Raw genomic sequence first — 21,807 nt, 5'->3', positions numbered from 1 at the left:
ATGCATTATTGTTTAAGTTTTCGGGCACACCAAGTGAAGTGGATGGCAGGCATAATATGAACTCATGACATTAAAGTCGTGGCATTATTTAAGCGCCTTCACTAAGTCCTGTCACTGTTCATTTGTACTGGACGTAAGAAACGAAACCGCCGCGGTGGCTCACTGACTAAGGCATTGTGCTTCTGAGCCCAAGGACGCGGGTTCGATTCCCGGCCGTGGCGGCCGCTTTTCTGGTGGAGGCGAAAAGCGAAACCGCCCGTGTGTTCGTGATTTCGGTGCACGTTAAAGATCCCCAGGTGGGTCAAACTTAATCAGGAGCCCTCCCGGCGCGCCTCATCGCCTGTGTAGCGTCGGCGCGTTAAACCCCACAGTCAATCAACGAAAGCGACGAATTTCAGACTCAAACTAGCGACATCGTTGGTAGTTGTCAACCAGCACATAGCCTTCGAGGTTCAATATGTGTAAGTCTCTTTGCCCCTTTTTTGCATGCTAGTGTCTCAACCTGAGGGATCCCAAACGAATGGAGTTACCAGTCTGCCCGTCTACCTATGATTTAAATAGGCAAAGTTCAAAGGGAGCGAACGAATCGAGAGAGCGATACCAATAGAGCGCAGCTTTTGAATGGAGCTCGAAGAAGAGCCATCAGTCTTGAAAGTACTTTCGCGTAAATTTAGCCCCTATGAATTTCTTCAGCGTTGCCCTCAAACCGTTTGCAGTTCGCGGGGTAGCAAAACCGCGCTGGTGCCAGCGGCTAGCGGCGTGTGAAGCTTACATGCTGTAAATTAGACGGCAAGGCATTACAGACTCAATCACGCACGTAAGTATGCCTGCCCTAACTGTTTGGTGCGCAAGCACTGGGAGGGTCGATCACACTAAAACTGCTCGCTCACTCTGGAGCCTCCAAAAGAGCAGACGAACGGGGCGAACCAACGATGCATGGTACAGCGGAGAAGAAAGAGGACGCGCGGGGTCAGACCGCCCCGCGCCTGCGCAGTGGGGAGGAGGTGTGGTGTGTGTCTGGGCGCGGGGGTGTTTCGTAAACTGATTGTAGTAGGGTTTAACGCGCCGACGCTACACAGGTGATGAGGCGCGCCATATCGTGCGCCGAAATCTCGAACACAAGGGCGTTTTAAGTGCGGCGCACTTTAGGCGCTCGCCTTGTCCTAGCTCGCTGGCTCGACCGAATATAACGCCTCGAGCTTCGTGATTGCTGCGCCGCCTAACGCCGCTTCTCCGCGGCGCTTGCGGGATGTCCGCTGCGCAGCTGATAGCGGCTCATGCAATGTTTTGGTTCTCTTTCGCTTCTTTTTACCTTTCCGCGCCATGAACATCTTTGTTACGGTGATGTCTGTAAGCAAATAATACGTTTAGGGCACTTCAAAAAACAGCTGCGTCCTGATTAAAGTGCTCGAACGCCGACAAGAGCTAACCGGGGACGCGGTACTGCGCGCTTCTTCGCCGCCCTTGCGGCCGTCGGCGACGGCACCGGCATATCACCACTGTCGTCACCTCCGAATATCTCAGGCGCAAGTGAATTCTCTTGACGCCTCGTTTAGTCCTAATATTGGCACAGTAAGAGGTTTTGTATTGTTTTGCAGCGCAGACAACGAATTCGGCCTTGTTTTGAATGTATACGTCGTAGAAAAATATAATTCGGGGAGGTGATTACTGACAATAGCTTGTGCCCTTATAGAAATAGAGGCCACGCGATAATGTCAAGTATATTCCAAGTCTGTGGGTCGTTAAATATCGGCCCACTCCCGCCTGATAGAATGGACCAATGAGAGTAATAAAACCACGGAAAAATAAATGGTCTGCCAAGTCCGGAAGCAATGTATATAGCTCGTGCGGGAATGAAAAAAACCCAGTACAGCTTCGGAAATCCTAGAGACGTTCGTCTTACCTTAAGCAAGGTTGAACTCACTGGACCAACTAGATGCGAAATGCACTGATATTTTTCAAGACAGGGAGGGGGAGGAGGGGGGCGACTAACTGTCGTTGTGTACAAATGCGGAGCGAATTCAATGAATGACCGTTTTAGTAATCACACACAAGCTGAGCGTTCACTTTTATTTTGTTTTTTGACTATAACGAACAGGGGCGGTATTCCGTGTTTTGTCCCATTTGTGTTCCTTTCAAAAGTGTCCCTTTTGAGCGAGCCCTGATTGGCTAAAAGAGAACACCCGGATGTGACGCCATGCAAGCACGGCGGAGCTATGAGTCGTGGCTACTCGGAGCAGACGATTTGGAGCAGACGATTTTTCGTTGCCTTATTGTTGGTTCGCTCGCGGAAAAAATAAGCACATAAAAGGTACTCTGATATGGTTTCAATTTCTTTAAAATGCGTTTGCAAGAACAGTTATGGTATTTGAATCAAAGGCCTAACTGCTTAACCGGAAGTACGTCACGATGAAAGGGACGCAAAAGGGACGTTTTCAAAAGGGACAGTTACGAGAATACCGCCCCAGCTGATCACTCGGCGGACACATTTTTTGAAGTATACAGTACGGAAGTTTACAAGCAATAAAGGTGTCGTTGGAAGAGTGTGGTATCTGATAAGGCCTTCTGATTTCACGTTTGTGCTACATTCTGCAGGCTCCCTGTGTCAGTTGATGATGTTTCGAAGAAGCGTTTAGTCACGGCCTCGGATATAAGCGGGGGATATATGTAACCGATGACTGTTTGGGAAAGCTCACCTCGCGACAAAATGACCCAGCCGTAAATTATTTGTGCTGACTCCCGGGTGTAATTTTGCATTATCCATCGTACTTATTGCGTAGAATGTCCGTGAAATTTATGCCACATTGGCTTGTTCAGAGTAGTGATCAATATCCGAGATATGAAGCGTAACTGGCGGGCTGTCAGGTATGAGTGATCCGCTAGATTATGAAAGCACACGGAACCGATTTACATCGCAGTGTATAGCGGTGGCATGGGCATCTGAGCGAACGCTGCTTACAGTGGTACTGTTAGTAAATTTCAGGGCAGTGTAATTACAATCATCTCCATGCATAGGCTGGTTTCGCGACGCCGGGCTGTGACACACACCTGGCGCTTATGCGGACAAAATGTACCACAGTAAGATCGCGTCAGAAGCATTTACACTCTCGTAAATACACCACATTTGCGAACAGAGTGATTGCTCCACATAAATATGTACTTCCAAAGCATACAAACGGAAAATATCGGTCGCTAACGTGCCTCAAAAGCAACGGCGACAGTGGTGAGCGGGCCGGTGACTCCCGCGTATGCTTTCGAAAAGGGCCGCTAGGGGGATTTCAGTGGCGCCCCTACAGGCAGCGCTCGATGCGCAAGGCGGCGTCCCGGGGTAACGCTGTTGTTCGCGGCGTACCCCAGAGGCTTCCAAAGCCAAGCGGTTTATATAGTCATAAGCGTTCGAAACTCGTGAAACGCTGGCGCTTGTCATACATCTTCCCGTTGTTTAGCGCAAAGAAAACTATAGGTACATTTGTGGAAAAATATACGTAATTAACCGGCAGCGCCCGCGTTCCTTTAGTTAAGGACGCCCGTTGGGTTGGTTTTTTAAACTCAAAATGCGGCAGTGCCACGCCGGCACGTGCGGTGAGAAAAGCACAAAGAGAACAGAACTCCCGCTGGCGCAGTTTCAGGCAGGGGGCGCGCGAGCACTGCGAAGGCGGGAAATTTGAATTGCATGGGGTGGTAGCAGTAAGCGGATAACGGCGGTACAGCCTATTATGGCGAATAACTGCTCTGCACTTCCGACAGCTTTCACATTGAGTGAGACGGCTTCAATTTTTTTTTTTTTGCTTTTCGCCTCCATCAGAAAAGCGGCCGCCGCGGCCGGGAATCGAACCCGCGTACTTGGCGCTTTTTCTTTCCTTTTGTCGACTCTCTATACGCTGCGTTTTAGCCACTAAGCCACCGTGCCTTAGCCACTGAGCCACTGCGGCGGCTTGCTTCATAAACTCATATTTTGGGTGCTTCCAATTATGGCGTTTTGCTCGTGCAATCTTGTCCGTGCAATTTGCGGCCGCTGACCCGAGCCACCGCCAAGAAACAATTACTGCCGGGCGATTGTAGAGGGGCCCGTAGTCACGTTTGATTGAACAACTTGAATGCTAACGTGCAGTTAACACTGATGAAAATGTTTTAGTGTTGGTGCATATTACGTCGCATTTGCCCATAAAACATCACTGCAGCGCGAAATTCGAGTTTTTCAGTATTTATTGCGTTTTTTTTTCGTTTAAAAAAGCATTACGTTGCTGGAATGGAGCTTAGCGAGCGTTACCAAAGACTACTTCTTAAATAGAAGCTGTACTTTGCATCTTGGCCCCTTCAAACTACACACCGGTATTCTCCTTGCGAACACGTTGGTGCAAGAGAAGGGTCTTTTTTGCCGTGGGAAGAACAGGAACCGGAAACAATCGAACTTGTTTTTATTCACTGTTAGGACGGAGTTTTCTTTTGGGACGTGCTGCAACGTATTCCGAAAAAAGATGTGTCAATCTATACCCACGGTATTCGGTATTTGTCAGTTGAAAACGATGATGGTATTTCCCTCGATCGAACAATGCTTTTGGTTCTGCACAGTATATGGAGGTGTCGGATGGCAGTTCGGCACTCCGGTACAGTTGCGCGTCATAGCTGTCAGGAAAACTTTCCAGGAGGCTATTTCCCCTTTCCTTGAAGTAAAAAAGGCCCGACATTGTGTTCCGGACTGGCATTCACAGGTTAACAAAGTTGAAAATACTTTAGCGACAAGCGTTGTGTCCCAGTGGGTGCGTACAGTGATTTTACGATTCAGTACATGTGGTCTTTTTGTCGTTACTGATGCTTGCTTTTGTAACAGCGGCACATGTATGGAAATAACAAAACAAGTGATGCAGCGCTGTGGTAATGCATTGCGTACCCTGAACAACCGGGTTTTTCATGTGAACTCTAATGTACCCATTTTTCTCTTATGCTTCCAGAAGAATTTTATACGACGGGTATTGACGACCGATTTTCGCTCGGCTCGATTGAACGCCGAGACACACAAGGTTTTCGCTTTATTTTGCCTCATCATTCGACACAAAACCATTTTACTCGGGCAGTGTAAGCAAAATGAGAGGTATAGGAGTACGAGAATGAGGTGCTCGATCACGCATGGCCTGCAAGCCACCGCTACAATATTCAACTCCGAAAAACGCGAGTGAGCATTTATTGTACGGCAGGTGCGAGGACAATGAATAATTTTCTCTTATGCCGGCAGTCATGTTTCGGCAATCCTTTATAAGCATGCACAGGCGGAACGCCCTTCCAATCAACTTTTCCATGGGTCCTCGTCGGAGTAAACGAATTTCGTAAGAGTCGAATGATTCGCCGTGGGACATCTTCACTCTTGATTTTCGGTCACTTATGCCGACAGCGTGTGTTTAATTTTCTAGGGGAATATTGTTTGGGGATATAGCGCAGTCCATAGAGACCATAAATATGTTAATTTATTTTAAATTTTCAGGGGAAACTAGGTTTACCTCGAATTTCCCAAACTTTGTGGGGAATATAAGGCGAGATGTTGAGAAATGCCTGGTTGAGAGCAAAAACGAAAGTGTCTCGGGAAGCGCTATTCGCTTCGCGCCGTATATTCAACTACCCTGGGTCGGTTTAAGCTGGAGGGACCGATTTAGAAGTGCTGCGAGGAGAAATGGTCGACAGTAGAGCCTCTAGTAGGGAGTATCCTAGCTTTCTCTTGATTTTAAACTGACCTTGTTCCCACGAAAGAGACACCCATACTGAAAAGTGACCCACAGTAGGCACTGACGTCACGAAGTGCGAGTTGTTCGCGGAGTCGAAAAGAGATTACTCCGACGTACCTGTAGTTGTTGGACAAGGCCCTCGTCTGCGGCCACGCTCAACTTGATGTCTGCCCGACCTTTCCACGTGTTCTCTCCGACGGAATGCATCCACACGGCATGTTTCGACACACGCGTGCAGCCCGAACAGCTGCCATGAGGCACATAAATAAAAGAAAAAAAAAAACGTATGCGACGAGAACAAGTTAATAGCAACCCCATGCATTGCACCGACATCAAACAATAGTTTGGTCATTTTACTTTTGCGTGAGTGCTCCTTTTTAAAAATCGGCTGCAGCCATATGGGTTTTTTTTTGCGCTCAGTAAAGCAGCACGTAGTGCAGCGTGTCGGGACAAAAAATGATGGTACATTACGTTATTACCTCCTTCGTCGTTTTACTTGTGCACGTTTCACAATGCAAGGGAAGGAAAGTATACCGTAGCTAAAAGTAGGAGCTCCAGAAATGATGACCAAAGCTTTTTTTTTTGTCTGATACTAGTAGTTTGTATTGTACTTTCAACACTATTTATTTGGGCGGGCACAATATGTTCGAAAAATGAACCGTTTACATTTCAGTGTACTTAAGAATATATGTAATTATCTTTGCGTAGACTTCTTTCTTAATTGTCTCAGCGATATCCTTTAAACATTTCTCCAGTACTATTTAATTCATTTTGGCGGAACTCTGTCGTTGTTTCTTTACCTTAAAGATATTTATATGCAAGGTCGACACTATTTCAGTCATTAAGATGCGCTGGCTTCGTAGTTAGATTATCGATAACCTTATTACATTTTTATGCATTTTAGCTATTCCAGCCATCAAGCATGGCTTCGGACTTGGTTTATTAGTGATGAGGTGATTACAACAATACATTTTTTTTCAGATGTGTTTGTTTGATTGAGTAATTCGTGGGATTGAGTTGTGTATAACCTAAACTCGCTCTGTATTCTTTTAATTTTTTTAGAGAATGGATTTAAAGTGGAACCGCATCTATGATGGTTTTTGGGTGCGGAGTAACGCGACGCCGGCGGTGACGGAGTGCATTTTGTGCGGAAGCACTGTTAGGACGTACTAGGCAGCGACGGGATGATTCCCGCGTTTTTCAGTAGCTCTTCATGGTGGTCTGCTGTGACCACAACGTTCTCGTGCCAACGTTTTTAGATTAGGTCAGTTGGCAAAGAGTGAGAGCGAGTGAGAAACATTTTATTGAGCCGGTGAAGTGGGAGTGGTTCCTTACTCCAGGAAGCCATGCGATGAGCCCGCAGCCTTCGCTCTGGAGGCCAAACGTGTCTGGACGTCCAGATCGCTGCTGGTCACCAGGTTCTCTCACAGCTCAGGGGTGGGAAGGGGGGATGGAAGAGGGGGGAGGCTGGGGTTGTGCTTGCACTCTAATATGATGTGGGGAAGTGTACCGGGTTGTAAGCAGAACTTGCATGTCGCCGGGAAGCATGCTATGGAGGCGGACTGGGTGAGGGAAGGTATTGCTCTGCAGTCGGTGAAGTAGGGATTCTTCTTCTTTTGAGAGTTTAGGATGCGGAGGAGGTAAGTGCTGTCGTTCGAACCGGTAATATTGAGTGATGGCTTGAAAAGTCAGTAGAGGGACGGACGGTTCGGTATCCTCAGTAGCCTGGAGGGACAGGGCGCAGGCTTGCTGGTGAGCAAAGTTATTGCCCATTAGTGAGGAATGGCCAGGAGTCCAAACGAGGGTGACTTTCCGGCAGGGTTGATGCAAAGACAGTAGTTTTAAAGTTGAGCGGGCCACCCGTCCGGCTAGAAAGCTTCTGCAGGCTGCTTGAGAATCTGTGATGATTACGGGGTTCTTCGTATGAATGAGGGCTAATGCGATGGCGAACTCTCGGCAATCGATGTTGACGACGTCTCGATTGTTGCTGAAGCTACGAGGGTGGTCTTGGTGGTGACTACGGCGACTTGATGCTGTCCGTTGGGGTACTGTGCTAGCGTCCGTGTAAGAGACATCTGCACGCTGTTCATAGATGGTTTCGTGCACTTGACTTCGCGCTTTTCGGCGGCCGGGTTGTAGGTCCGGGTGCATATTTTTTGGTAAGGGGCGAACCCCGATAACACTTCTCCAGTTATGAGGGAGGGGCTTAGAGGCAGTGGATTGGCATGGGACGTGAAGACTTTTCACGAGGGCTAAGCCCGCAGGTGTTTGGGTGAGAAGGAGACGTTGACTAGATAAATGGCCTTCAATAAGTTCTGACACCGTGTTGTGGAGGTCCAGTTGTAAAAGACGGGCCTTGGAGGTGTTCATAGGAAGATTTAGCGCTTGTTTGAATGCTTTCCGTATAAGCCGGTCAATGGTGTCCGTGTCACTTTTGGTGAGCATAAGGTACGGTGCGACATACGTGACACGTGAAATAAGGATAAACTGGACCAGTCGGACCATGTCTTTTTCCTTCATGCCACGGCGGCGGTTAGAAACACGTCGAAGCACGTGGGGGACTAGGTTAAAAGCCTTGGAGAGCTTAGATAAAGTTTCATTGTTGCGTGTATTGGCCTGGATGGTGAGGCCTAAAATCTTAAGGGAGGAGCCGGGCCGTACAGTATGGCCGTCGAGGTGGATGCAGACTGGTTCTTTCTGTAGAGCAGGTGGATGTTCACGGATTATGACAAGCTCAGATTTTTTGGGGGAGCATTCAAGTCCCACGGAGGAGGCATAGTTGTGAACGAAGTCGGTAGTCTGTTTAAGGTAGTGTTGCGACCGGGCGGGGGCACCCGATCCGATCTCCGTGGCCTCGGACATACGAGTGGTAACGTGTATGATGAGAGCGGCCAGCCGCTGTTGCAGCCGTGAAGAAGTCCAGAAGCCGTAGGCTAACGTAACTGTTTACTTCATAGCGAGAGGTGAGCCGAAGCCAAAGAACAATGCCCCGACGGGCGGGGTTACAATACAGGCCTCGAGCAGAGCGACAGCATCGATTCGCTGCTCAAACAGGAATGGTTTACAACGCTTGCGGGGGTCTATTTATACCCAAAAGCGGTAACGGTCAAAACGCAACAAGCGGCAACACGCCACGAACGTCACGACACACACAACGTTCTTTCCAGTGTTCGTTAGTCGTCGGTAGCCTCCGCGCACGTTGAGTCCGAGAGAGGGGAGAGAGGAGGACTTCGCTGAGTTCGCGGGGCCTCTGTGTCCTTGAAGAGCGTGGAGACGAGCCTCGCAGGCAGCCGCCGAAGTTTTGAAATGCGCCGAAAGTGAAGCGTCTGACGCGGCTTGTCGCAACTTGTCACCGACATGGTGGCGCCTGTTTTCAAATGCGCACGTAGTGGCTTCGCCGCACAGCCGAGGAGTGATGCGGGGAAGTACTGCGGCGCTGGCCGATTCGTAACAGCTTCTTCGCCGGGGGTCAGAGATCCCGATGGATAAGGGTCTTCAACCGTTGTCCGGAGGGATGCTTTCGAAGTGAAGTGCTCGGCAGACGCTCGACTCCAGACCTTGGCTGTACGACACCGTGCTGGAGCTTCACCGGGCGGGTCACTGGACGAGTAGTGGCTCCCGAAGAACGTCTCTGGCTTGGCCAGGCAAGCAACAGAACAACACAGGAAGACACAACCGCATCGCAGGCAAGTGCGAAGACAAATCAACACTGAAGATCCACCAGGCTTTTAGTTGCGATAAAATACGCTAATAACTAACTACTCTAGTTATATTTTTTCCCAGCAGTACTTTAGACAAGTGACAAACTTGAAAGGTTACATTTCGCGTGATTGGAAATGTCCCACACAAAAAGAAATGTAATCGTAAAGGGCGAAACCTGCTCCAGGAAAAACAATGAATTTGAGAAAGTCAGGCGTCTACAGGCCATTTCTCGCGTTGAGAGCTGCGATTCGAGCTCTCATCATTGCACTGAGTTTTTCCCTTTTTGTACCGCACTTTAGGTGCGCCTGCTTCCTGAAAGCGACTGCTGCGACTGCGTGAAAGGACACCGGCCGTTGTTTTCGACAAAGGTCGAGCGCACCGAGAAGCGAGCTGGATTTTCCACCGTTCATACGTTAGGCGCGCACTTCTTCTTGGAGGCGGCGTTCCCCTGGCGCGATGCGAGCTCACGGCTTTGCCCCTCCGCGTGCCCGCACTGACACACGCGCCACAAGTATGCGCGGAAGTTTTTTCTCTCTCCTCGTTGCTCGCCTTTTCGCGAACGCGTTCGGCAAGCGAACATCGGAACGCGTTCACGTTCTCTTTTCTAGGCTGGTCGGTTCCCGACTCTGGCTCATCCACAGGAGACACCGGAACGTCATCTAGCTTAGCCCATATTGGCCTATCGTCGGGAGCATCAGCTGGGAGTAACAAGGGCACGACGTACTCTTTAGACACCTCGTAACGTCCAACAGATCCTATCTCGGCGTCCCTCGCCTTTTCCGCAACACCCTTAGTTAGCGAACACCGAAGGGTGTTTTTGTTCTGTTTTGCGGCTATCAAGGCTACACTAGATCCAAGCTGCCCTGTCTCAAAAGACGGCTCAGCCGCCCCAGACACCTGAATCTCTACGAGCTCGGCTGACCGTTGCTCGAGGTCAGCTACCTGAGCTGGTGGCAGGACGGAATCGGCTTGCTCAGTGGCGAGATCGTCATGACTCCCAACTGAACCCTGCAAACCGTTGGCTGCCTCGACTGCAGGCTTTCCCACCACGTCGCTCGTTTCTGCACTACCGTCCGAAGGAACAACCTCCGTTTCAGCGAACTCGTTCGGCATCTCGGTAACCTCATGGTTTACGCACTCCAGCGAAACCTCACTACCTCACGAAATGTTCATGTTAAGACCGGTAGCCGTTCTCAAGGCCTCCCGCGAATTTGAACCGTCCGAACACTCTGCCGAGATCTCCAAAACAAACGCCGACGCATTATCGCACACAGTGGACACGCACTGCCCTCTGCCCCCTCTGCCGACAGTCTGAGCTAGTGCGCCGTCGTTATCTCTCTCAGCAACCTTGCCGCGCTGCTGTGCCGCAATTGTCGCCTCCGACTCGCGCTCCCGAGCGTCTGCTACTGGCAGCGCTGGCACGGTGCTTTCCTCGACAGCGAGGTCTTTTTCAAGCAACAATTCTAACTCTGGGTTTCTCAACTTCGCTTCTTCGCGCAAGAGTTGAATCTCGTGCTCTAGTGCCTTACTCTCCCGTTGGAGTCTCTCTCGCTCGAGCCTCCTCCTTTCCCGTCGGATTTGCTTGAGCTCGAGGTCGTACCATCGCATCTTTTCCTCGTGTTCCTGCTCTCGTTTCTGCCTCTCGAGCTCCTTGCGCTGGCGCCCAGACTCAGCCTCTGCCTCGGCGGCCTGACGTTTCGCAGTCCCCACCCCCCCCCCCCCCCCCCCCCCCCCCCCCCCCCCCCCCCCCCCCCCCCCCCCCCCCCCCCCCCCCCCCCCCCCCCTGGCTTTCCCCCCCCGTCCCACCCCCCCCCCCCCCCCCCCCCCCCCCCCCCAACCCCCCCCCCCCCCCCCCCCCCCCCCCCCCCCCCCCCCCCCCCCCCCCCCCCCCCCCCCCCCCCCCCCCCCCCCCCCCGCGCCCCCCCCCCACCCACCCCCCCCCCCCCCCCACCCCCCCCCCCCCCCCCCCCCCCCCCCCCCCCCCCCCCCCCACCCCCCACCCCCCCCCCCCCCCCCCCCCCCCCCCCCCCCCCCCCCCCCCCCCCCCCCCCCCCCCCCCCCCCCCCCCCCCCCCCCCCCCCCCCCCCCCCACCCCCCCCCCCCCCCCCCCCCCCCCCCCCCCCCCCCCCCCCCCCCCCCCCCCCCCCCCCACCCCCCCCCCCCCCCCCCCCCCCCCCCCCCCCCCCCCCCCACCCCCCCCCCCCCCCCCACCCCCCCCCCCCCCCCCCCCCCCCCCCCCCCCCCCCCCCCCCCCCCCCCCCCCCCCCCCCCCCCCCCCCCCCCCCCCCCCCCCCCCCCCCCCTCCCCCCCCCCCCCCCCCCCCCCCCCCCCCCCCCCCCCCCCCCCCCCCCCCCCCCCCCCCCCCCCCCCCCCCCCCCCCCCCCCCCCCCCCCCCACCCCCCCCCCCCCCCCCCCCCCCCACCCCCCCCCCCCCCCCCCCCCCCCACCCCCCCCCCCCCCCCCCCCCCCCCCCCCCCCCCCCCCCCCCCCCCCCCCCCCACCCCCCCCCCCCCCCCCCCCCCCCCCCCCCCCCCCCACCCCCCCCCCCCCCCCCCCCCCCCCCCCCCCCCCCCCCCCCCCCCCCCCCCCCCCCCCCCCCCCCCCCCCCCCCCCCCCCCCACCCCCCCCCCCCCCCCCCCCCCCCCCCACCCCCCCCCCCACCCCCCCCCCCCCCCCCCCCCCCCCCCCCACCCCCCCCCCCCCCCCCCCCCCCCCCCCCCCCCCCCCCCCCCCATCCTCGGCGGCCTGACGTTTCGCAGTCTCCCTGCCATTGATCAGCTCAATGCATTCCGACAGCTCCTCATCGTCAGCCCCGACAGCGAGTATAGCCTGTAACAGCTCTGGCTTTCTCAGCGCGTCCGTAACATCCAAGCGCAACTCTTTTGCAAGCTCCAACAACTGCGGTTTTTTCAACGCTTTCAAACTCATGGCCGGTCTAGAGTACTGCTTTCCCACTGCTCCAAAAAATGTTTTGCGCGAATAACCCACGCGACAAAAACACACGCCCTACCAGCTATCCTCAGAAGCCTGGCAAAAACTCAGTGAAGAAAAGTCCCGCACTCACCATTGACCGCCGTGAATTCTGCGAAGTCCGAAGCCGCCTTGACGTCCGTGGTGTTGGCTCTCGCACCGCTGGCTCCAGGTTTTACGAAGTTGCCATCCCACCGCTGCCAACCAGTTGTTGCGACCGGCGGGTCGAGCCGCAGCCGGGAAGAGGTCCAGAGCCGATAGGCCAACGTAACTGTTTACTTCATAGCGAGAGGTGAGCCGAAGCCAAAGAACAATGCCCCGACAAGTGAGGTTACAATACAGGACTCGAGCAGAGCGACAGCATGGATTCGCTGCTCAAACAGGAATGGTTTACAACGCTTGCGGAAGTCTATTTATCCAAAAGGGGTTATGGTCAAAACGCAACAAGCGCTTCACGCACAACGTCACAGACACACCACGCTCTTTGAGTGATCGGTCGTCGGTAGCCTCCGCCACGTTGGCAAGAAGGGGAGAAGGAGGCTTCGCTGGTTCCGGGGCCTCTGTTCCTTGAATGCGTGGAACGAAGCCTCCAGCAGCCGCCGAAGTTTTAAATAAGCCGAAAGTGGCGTCTCACGCGGGGCGCAACTTGTCACCGACATTTGGCCCTGTTTTCAAAGGCGATCTAGTGGCTTCGCCGAACAGCCGAGGAGTGATGCGGGGAAGTACTGCGGAGCTGGCCGATTCGTAATAGTAAACTTGGATGTTTCCCATGGAGTTGGGTCTGTCCATAAGTGATGTCGTCTCGTAAATTGGTGATGTATGTTAGGGATGACGTCAATTTTGGGGCAAATCCGGAGGGCGTATTCAGTGGCTTGGAGAAAGCGCTGAACCTTGAGGTTTGCCCTGGTCCCCCAAAGCAATAGGCTTTGTGATTTAATGTCACCGACACGGATAATAGCTTGCCGATGGGTAAGAAAATTGGATTGTATGAATACGTATGGTGGCCGGAGACTTTTGATTGAGGCGGTAATGGAGAATGCAATTGTTAGTGAAATGCCCCTTTTAAGTCCAAGGTTAGAATGGCCCGAGGGGAGCAACAGTCGCTGGAGGGACTTCTTTAAATCGAATGAGAAGGTCTTGTGTGCTGGATGCTTCCTGAAGCCATACGTGTTGTTGAGTATAAGGTTTTTCTTCAGGAAGGGTTGGAGTCGCTTGCATCATTCGTTTCGTAAGGATAACCCCATTGAGGATGAGCAGCGTTAAAATCCCCAAGAATAAGGAGCGGTTTCGTTCCAGCTATATTAATACCGTCACGAAGTGTGTGATAAAATGTCGGGAACCTTCTGGGTTGGGCGGCAATAGATATTGAGGATGTAAAGGCTGAGCTTGTTCTTAGGAGATGGAGATAGGAGCTCGGTGAGGATGTGATTGCATCCCCTCTGTGGGGTGACATGATTAACAGCAGATATAGTGCTACGATTAAGCGTGAGCGTTGAGTAGTTGTCTGAGGAACCGTAGGCGATGTATCCAGGGAGTTCCATATGACTGTTCGTTTCCTGGAGGGCAATGACCGCTGGTTTCGAATCAAGGGTGGTGAGGAATTGAGTAAGGGATGCAGCTTTTTGTTTGAGGCCTCTACAATTCCATTGGAGGAGCGTCGTAGAAGTTGGATTAGGTTGCTTCCGGTTCATCAGGTAATGAGGCAGAGATGGTGTTGTCTGTGTTTCGGGCGTATGGGACGGCACAGGTGTGGTTCCTTAAGGAGCCTTTTGAAGCTCTGTCTTGTGGGATGGAGCCGAGGTCATTGCTGTGGTCGAGGGAAGTGGGTGAAGTGTTCACAGAAATTGCTTCCTGCCTGAATGTGTGATACTCCGTGCGGAGGGACTGAATATCTTGTTGTAGTTTCTGGTTTTCTTGCACGATATTCTGGAGGTCTTGGTTTATGGAAGCAAGCTGCTTAGCTAGGTTAGTAAACATTTCTTCGATCTCCGGTGGGGGCGACGGCGGCTGGGTCTGTTTCTGCGGCGTCCAATTAGGCAGTTCGGGTGTCTGAGCGGGGGGGTTAGGTTTTTTGCGTTTTTCGCTGGCTGTAGATTGGTTGTGCTCTAGTGCATCGAGACGAGCATTGAGTGATGCTAGTAGAGCATTTTGTTGTTCCAGAATTCGGGTAAGATGCTTACATTCCATGCAGGGAGTTGTATTCTGGGACTGTTGTGGGGGCGGGGGCGGAAGGGAAGTAGTTTGAGCTGCCGGAGAGACCCTATGGGCCCAGTTTGCTTGTTTTGGCTGGGTGAACTGGATGTATAGGGTGTCAGCTGCGGATCCTGTGGATCCTGGGACTGCTTTGGTGGTTTGCTTCGAGAATGGCTGCGTTTTCTTGACGAAGGAGTCATTGAACGGTCCCGTCCACGCCCACGAACCGGTATGGAGACCCGGGCTGTTTCAGGAGCGCTTGCCCGGGCTTGTCTGAGCCGCCTTTGCCGGAGAATAAACGGTTCGACATAACGCTTTGAGCAGCCTGGTGCTCCCGAAAGGTGGGAACCACCGCAGAGGTCGCAGGTGGGCGAGCACGTCTGGTTTAGTTGAGGTTGCTTGATCCCACATTCCCACATTCATGGCAGACCGGATTGGTAGGGTTCGGGCAAGCCGTGGACCTGTGACCTACGGTATGACATGTAGCACACACGGGAATGGTTTTCTTGTAGATTGAGCATGAATATTCTGCACCGTAAAGTCGGACTGTGTAAGGTACCTTGGGTCCCGCGAAAGTCAGAACCACTGTAGATGACGTGCCAAGTCTTCTAGCTGTGTACACTTCATCCGTAGTCTGATCAATGTTGTTGAGAATGTCTGCTTCAGACAGTCTAGCTGGGACACCACTGATGACGCCTTTAACAGAGTCGTCGGGTGCCAGGCCATAAAGTTGGACGGGGTACTGCTTGTTATGAAGTGTTACGTATTGGACTTGACCCAGAGCTCGTGCGGCCTCGGAGGAGGGAGTACTGACAGTGGCCGTGTTTTGTGTTACATCAACTCTGAGGCACAGATTTGCTTGACGCCACGTGACCTTGATGGCGTTCAGTAGCGCCAGGGACAGCTCAGCGTACTCAACGTTGCCGAGCGCCAGCCCGCCCTGGGGACGCAATACTAGTTTGAAGTCATCCTTCGGCAGGGGCTTAGGTCTGAGGAATGGTTCACTTGCGGGCGGCGAGGCTTGCTTGGCTTGTTGTGGAGTCGTGGTTGTGGCAGTGTTGGCCGCGGCGGCACTGCGCTGTCGGCGACGTTGGGCTCGCGAGACTACCTCAACGAAGTCTTGATGGTGATCTTGATTTACGGCACAGTGATCTTCTGTGATAATCGAGTCCATTTCGGTGTCTGCTGAGGGGTTGGATGATGGCTGCTGGTCTTGATTTGCAGTCGAGTGACCTTCTTGTATGACATCAGCATCCATATCTGCATCCGAGGAGGTGTTGTTTGAAGGCCCAGTGGCGGCACTCGAGTTGGCAAAGAGCTCGGCCTTTCATTACCGTGGCGCGGGCCGGGCCTGTCGCCGATGCTACGCGATATACAGGAACTCTAGTTGAGATCAATCTCGGTGCGTCGTCTGCTATTTCTTGCTTGGAAATGCGCCGGTGAACGACCACCACACACCGTTAACGTTCTCCTTTGAAATACAAAATCCAACTTCGGTCTAATCTTATGCTTTAGTGACAAGAGCTTTACGTTTTACCGACATTATGACGAGAAGCAAGCTGTACTTAAGATAGGAAAAATGCAACGCAAACGCTGCACCGTGCGCTTGCCTTCAACTGCGTGGCGTTCCAACGGCCGTTTATTTTAAATGCAGAGCATTTCTCAGGCTCGCCTCTTCCTGCGTCGGACGGTGTCAACAGCTCCGCGTCCGCAGCAGGTGCGCCTCTCCTCCTTCCCTCCTCTCTCTCAACAGCAGCTGGCGCGCGCATGCGTCGTAGTCAGCCCGTTCGCTCCGTCGCGGTCTCGGCGTAACAGGTGCGTGATAGCACCGCGGTGGGGCGTGGAAGGGCGCGCGCTGCTTGCGCATGCGCGCTCTCCCCCCCGTACTGCTCTCCCTCTACTGCGCGCGCTGCAAATATAAAGCGTCTAGCGGTCGCTCGTGCTTCAGTCACTGCGTTGCTCCTTCCTTCCTTGGTTGACGCTCGCCCCCACGTTTACTCGTGTCTGCTACTCCAGCATCACGGAAGAAGCGATGGAAGCAACACTGCCTTCAACCAGTACTGAGGCCCCAATGCTCTGCATTTACTCGTCTTCCCCTCGCGGGGAAGACGCGTCTTTCCCAGTACGGAATCCCTTATAGCTCAATTATTTTGAAGGCATACTCGAACACGTCTCACGCGGCTGAAACTGCGGGAAAGCTCGCAATAGTCAACCACCTGCTTGAAATCAAGAAAAGGACACCTCGTCATTTTAATTTATGCGGTTGAAGCAAATGCAGGAGGTACATTTTCACGGGAACATATTTACGATCCTAACAAAGTTTATCAAGTGTGCCGATTGGAAACGGAGTGCTGCAACAGTAGTTGGTAAAGAAAAAATAAATAAAATGAAACTAGTCATCAAACCGATGTTTTATCAAACGCTTTTATTAATTTGACAGGCATAAATGTTGTTTCTTAAAGGGGCTCTGAAAAAGCTTTTGCCGATACATGGGTGTTCGAATTTTCAGGTAATCTAATTTCCTAGTAATAACCTGCTTCAAGAATTTCGTTAAAGCGTTCAGTATTAGTGAAGTTATTGCAGATTAAAACATCGCATTTTCGCCCGCGCCGCGATTCCCTCTCGTTTCGTCCACCTCCTCGCACCGCGCGAGTGTGACTGCCCATGGTGCCTCGCTTCTCGGTGACGTCTGCAAGAACATCCGGTGGCGGCCGTCGTCTACTACCATGGAGGAAAGAATGTCTGCTGCGATATTTTGTGCCGCAGCCTCGCTGGGCCGTCTGACTTTTCGCGTTACGTTTGGGCCATTCTTTTATCATTTTGCTTATGAATCTTGCACTCCGCTCACGGCTGGAAAAGCTGATTGAAATGAATGGCGCAGTGCATACGGGAGTCTAAATTATCTAAGCGAATGACTAAAGAATCGCCTCAAAATTTGTTAGATAGACTCCGACTCTTGAGCACGTCTTACAAACCGACGTCGGTTTATATATTGCTTGATTGGCCGCTCGTTCGCGCCAATGTTGAGTTTGATTTTGTTGTGGTGACGCCATGCACGTGCGTACACATGCAGTTGTAGTATTTCATTCCGTTATTTCGATCGGTTCTAAACATTTACAACCGTAACAAAAAGCCGCGAAGGGTTGCACGGGACTGTACAGGCACTTTTGTTTAGTGCGTCGTTCATTCCAATTCCCCTTTCCTCCCCCCTTACTTTCCGCGAAACCCCTTCGCGACACTGTGTTTATCAACCACGTACTAGACAAGTACACCGTAACAGATATTACGAGTGGTCTCGGAAGGGTATAGCGTGAGTGGGGCGCCGTCAAAACAGCACACGACGAAAGGGCACACGACAGAAAAGCACCGACATAACAGCACGGCGTCAAAAGGGCACACGACAAAACAGCACGCGACGAAACAGCACGGCGTCAAAAGCGCACGCGACGGAAGAGCACATCGACAAAACAGCACGGCGTCAAAACAGCAGAGCGACACAAGGGCACGATTTTATGGAATGCCTCACTCGGCAATTGGTTAGATTTTAAAGTGTATACAAACATTATAGAGGTTGCAAGATGCTCTGTAGGAGTTTCTCTTCACATTCCGCTACTCTTTCTCGAAAACATGTCCCAGCTTTATTTTTACACTATGTAGAATGTTTGAAATGAAAGGGGCAAAAGCCAGGGCCGTCATTTGGTAAAACTATTCAGACACCAAGAGAAAACGAACTTGTGTAGAACCAAAAAATTCAAAAAGGAAAGACGAAAGGTTTGGCTATATGAAACTCAAAATGGCTTTTGTTTCCTTTTCAACATCAAGGTTTATAGAAACGACCCCTTACACTAATCGTTTTTGAAGTATCCCTTCAATTTTTGGGGGTAATCTCAGAGTATATAATAATAATAAAAAATAATAATAACAAGCTATTGCCTTGAGGCCCCCTTACAAAACTTTTTGGAAGTCTCTGCGTATCACAGTTCTTTCGATACTATTCAAATATTTTCCAGCCTTGCAGTTCCGATTGAATGTAGAGGTGCCACAATATGTAGAAGCTCTCTTCCACCTTATGCGACTCGGCGTTGCCTACACATTTTTTCTTGTTTGAAAAATGGCGCAGCTTGCACTGCAAGGGAAAAGGCAGAGCTGGCGGTCCGCTCCCTTCGTCGGAGACCACACTCTTAGTCGCGTCCCGGATGGCGTCCTAGTTGTATGCGGTGGGCAGTCTCAATACCGTGATATAAGAGGCCCTGACAGGTTTCTTTTCCGTGACAAAACCTCAGGTGGTTGCATCACGCTTATATGCTGCACCAACGGCCAGTGTCACGGCTATAAACTAGCAGACAGCCTGACGCCAGAAATAAAATAAAAAAGGGGGGCAATCGTGAAGCTCCAAGCGATATGTGTGGCTTGCGGCGCATGCGCGTATTCCTCCTCACACAATCGCCCACGAGCTATTTTTGCGGTGGCCGACGACGCGCGCCCGACGACGCGGCGAAAGCCGAAAAACCTTCAAAAATGTCTCGCGCGCACATGCGCAGTAGAAGTGGAAAAAAGTTCGCGCGCGGCTTGTTGTCGTACGGTGATTTGTCTCTATCGCGCACGTGCGAGGAATTTGACCGCGGAGCAAGTTGGGGACCCGCGCTTTGACTCCTGCTCTGTGTAGTTCATACTTAGTTCCGAGCGTTCACACTTCCTTGACCACGTTCGCTTCCGCTGACATCGAATGTGTGCTTCGAGGTTCGTGCAACAGTGGAAACAACTGCAAATGCGATGGGAATATTAGGGCCACCGGTCACGCAAGCCGAACAGCGACGACATTTCAAGCCGGCTCGTGTGTGTATTGCGGCCATAGCCCGGTTGAACACGAAAGGATAGATCCCTGGACTTCTTGTTTTTTTTTCCGAGGGGTGGGGGGCGCAGACTGTAAAAAATAGGTGTTTGCAGACAATTAGTAAAGGCCATGAAATTATGCCTTTTTCGTCGTCGTAAGAAGCCCGCGCCAAAACCGTTCTCCGATACCCGGGGCTGTACGGTAAATTTGAAGGGCTTTATAGAGATGATTTGGTTTCCCTGTGCTACGGCCGTTTTGGGATCCAGGCGAAAAATGAAAACGCTTGCACATGTGATGCACTTCCGTTGCCGTAAAGAGTACCGTGGTGTCGTAAAGAAATTGCATTTTTCCATGCGTTTCATTGTCCAGGTCAAGGCACATCAAACCCAGTTTGAATTTTGTATTTTTCAATATTCCATGGCCACTGCTTGCCATTTTCGGTAGGCGTAGCAAAAAGTTATGTAACGTTTTTTTATAACAAGGTTTTCGCGTCATCGTTTCGGCTCGTGACTTTTCTGGCGCGTTGAGTAGTCTGGCTTCTGCGGCGATTTGTAAAGTTCATTACGATGCGTTTAAGTGGTAAAGTTTTCACATGAAGCAACATGTATAAGTAAGACCAGCACCGATCTTGTTGTGTTCGCCACAGCTGTCGTCTGTCTGGAGTGTCAACTCGCGGTTTGCAGAAACATGATAGCATTGGCAGCGCACACGCGGCGCGTCGCCTGATTGAGGCCTGATAAATCAGGTTGCAATATACTGAGATTATGAAGGTAAAACCTCATTGCATAAAAACAGGTCATGAAGATGTTCCAGAAGGGCACAAATTAAAAATGATTTAGGGAAATTGCAGCCATTGCAACCCATTTATTTGTGGCATTGTTTTATACGGCTTAAACTTTCGATGCTCTAGGGTGCGTTCATCCCCAAGTGCTATGGTTTTGGTGAACTACCTTGAAAGTATTGAAAATGCTGAACCGCGACCTTGCGTTCCGGCGTACAATAATATAACTCGTTAATAACGGAAGCGCTAATGAAACGAGGCCACTTAAAAAAATTGCACGAATTCCGAGAATTGTCTGCTAATGCGCCGCATTTTTATGCCGCTTCTCTTGAGTGTAAGTCTGTTAGAGCCAATTTTATTGGTTTTTCAAAGCCCGGTCCGTCCAATTATCTCCATTTACCCTATCAATCACACACTTGCGCCAAATCTGCATTTTTTGTAAATGAAGGGCGTAACAAGGCTCAGCATTTCCGTATTTTTTACTGTCCTTGTTCTTTAGTTTTTCATAATTCTGTTCGACCAATTATCTCCATCTACGCTATGATAACGATTAAAAGCGTAATTTCAGCTAAATCTGCATTATTGTGGAAATGCAAATCGTTATACAGGTCGCCATTTTTCGTCATTGTTTTATATTTTTCCTAATTTTTAGTTTCTCAAAATTTTGTTTGACCAATGATCTTCATTTACGATATTATAATGAATAAAGGTGAAACTTCCCCAGCATTTGTCTGGAAATGCAGGGCGTTACAAGTTACACGGCCGGGCGCTTATCTGGCCTGCGCGAGAAAACGCTAAGATATTTGTTGTGTGCTCACGATCCATAAAAGAAAACGCAGTATCTGGCCTCCCAACGGCTCTTTACCTGGGCGTCGACGCAGCAATTCTGCAGGCGTCGTGACTCAATGTTAGGTAGAGTGGGTGATTTAATATTGCTTCATTACATTACCAGATGCGTATTTTACTACCGCACCCCTATTACAAAAACAAAGGTCAAAGCATGTAACCGCACCATCAGAAGAGCTACGACGAGCAGAAAAAATTTAGTACACCATTTCATGCTTGGTATAATTGCCACTCGTGACGAGACAGCTCTTATTTGCAGTACAACAGTGCGCCTTACGTGTTAGTTATTTGCAAGCATTGTCATATGGGACACTTTGCACCAATGGCCAAGAATGCTTTCGGTAACCAGGCAGAATACCTGTTATCAATTCCGTTTGCATCGATTGAATAAATCCCCGCACGGCGCATCATACTGTTGGAACGGGCACACAGCATGACAAAATGTTTCCGCTCGTACCAGTGTACTTAAATTCCCGCAAACCATATAGTATTATGCCTCTTTGGTAGAGCGATTCAAAAACGGTGGTCTAAAGAAAGCCACCCGCCGCCGAATGTGTTATTTAAGACTCATGCTTGACGCGCAACAGCATGCAGAATACTTATAAGCCCACGCTTGCACTACCCAGCAGCCCGTGGGTCGTGGCGCAGTGGTTATGATGTCTGCCCCTTGATCGCCCCTTGATGTGTTGTAGTAGACCCAGGTTCGATTCCCCGTAGGGTTACGTGAATGTGCTTATAAATACTTTGCGTGTCTTGTATAACGT

At 51.6% G+C, this 21,807-nt stretch overlaps 1 protein-coding gene across 1 annotated transcript in view; it reads right to left on the bottom strand.

The window, feature by feature from the left end:
• The window catches only part of LOC144141781 (high-affinity choline transporter 1-like), a 117,556-nt gene extending 111,590 nt beyond the window's left edge, over positions 1-5,966 (bottom strand). Inside the window, exon 1 of the mRNA XM_077673278.1 lies at positions 5,835-5,966. The gene's annotated coding sequence lies outside the window, so the exon portion shown is untranslated. The remainder of the gene's footprint in view (positions 1-5,834) is intronic.
• Between the last annotated feature and the right edge of the window lie 15,841 nt (positions 5,967-21,807).

The sequence above is a fragment of the Haemaphysalis longicornis genome, unplaced genomic scaffold (genome assembly GCF_048455015.1).
Source record: "Haemaphysalis longicornis isolate Haplotype H1 unplaced genomic scaffold, Haemaphysalis longicornis Haplotype H1 scaffold_1, whole genome shotgun sequence".
NCBI lineage: Eukaryota > Metazoa > Arthropoda > Arachnida > Ixodida > Ixodidae > Haemaphysalis > Haemaphysalis longicornis.
This window is presented reverse-complemented; position numbering and strand designations above follow the sequence as displayed.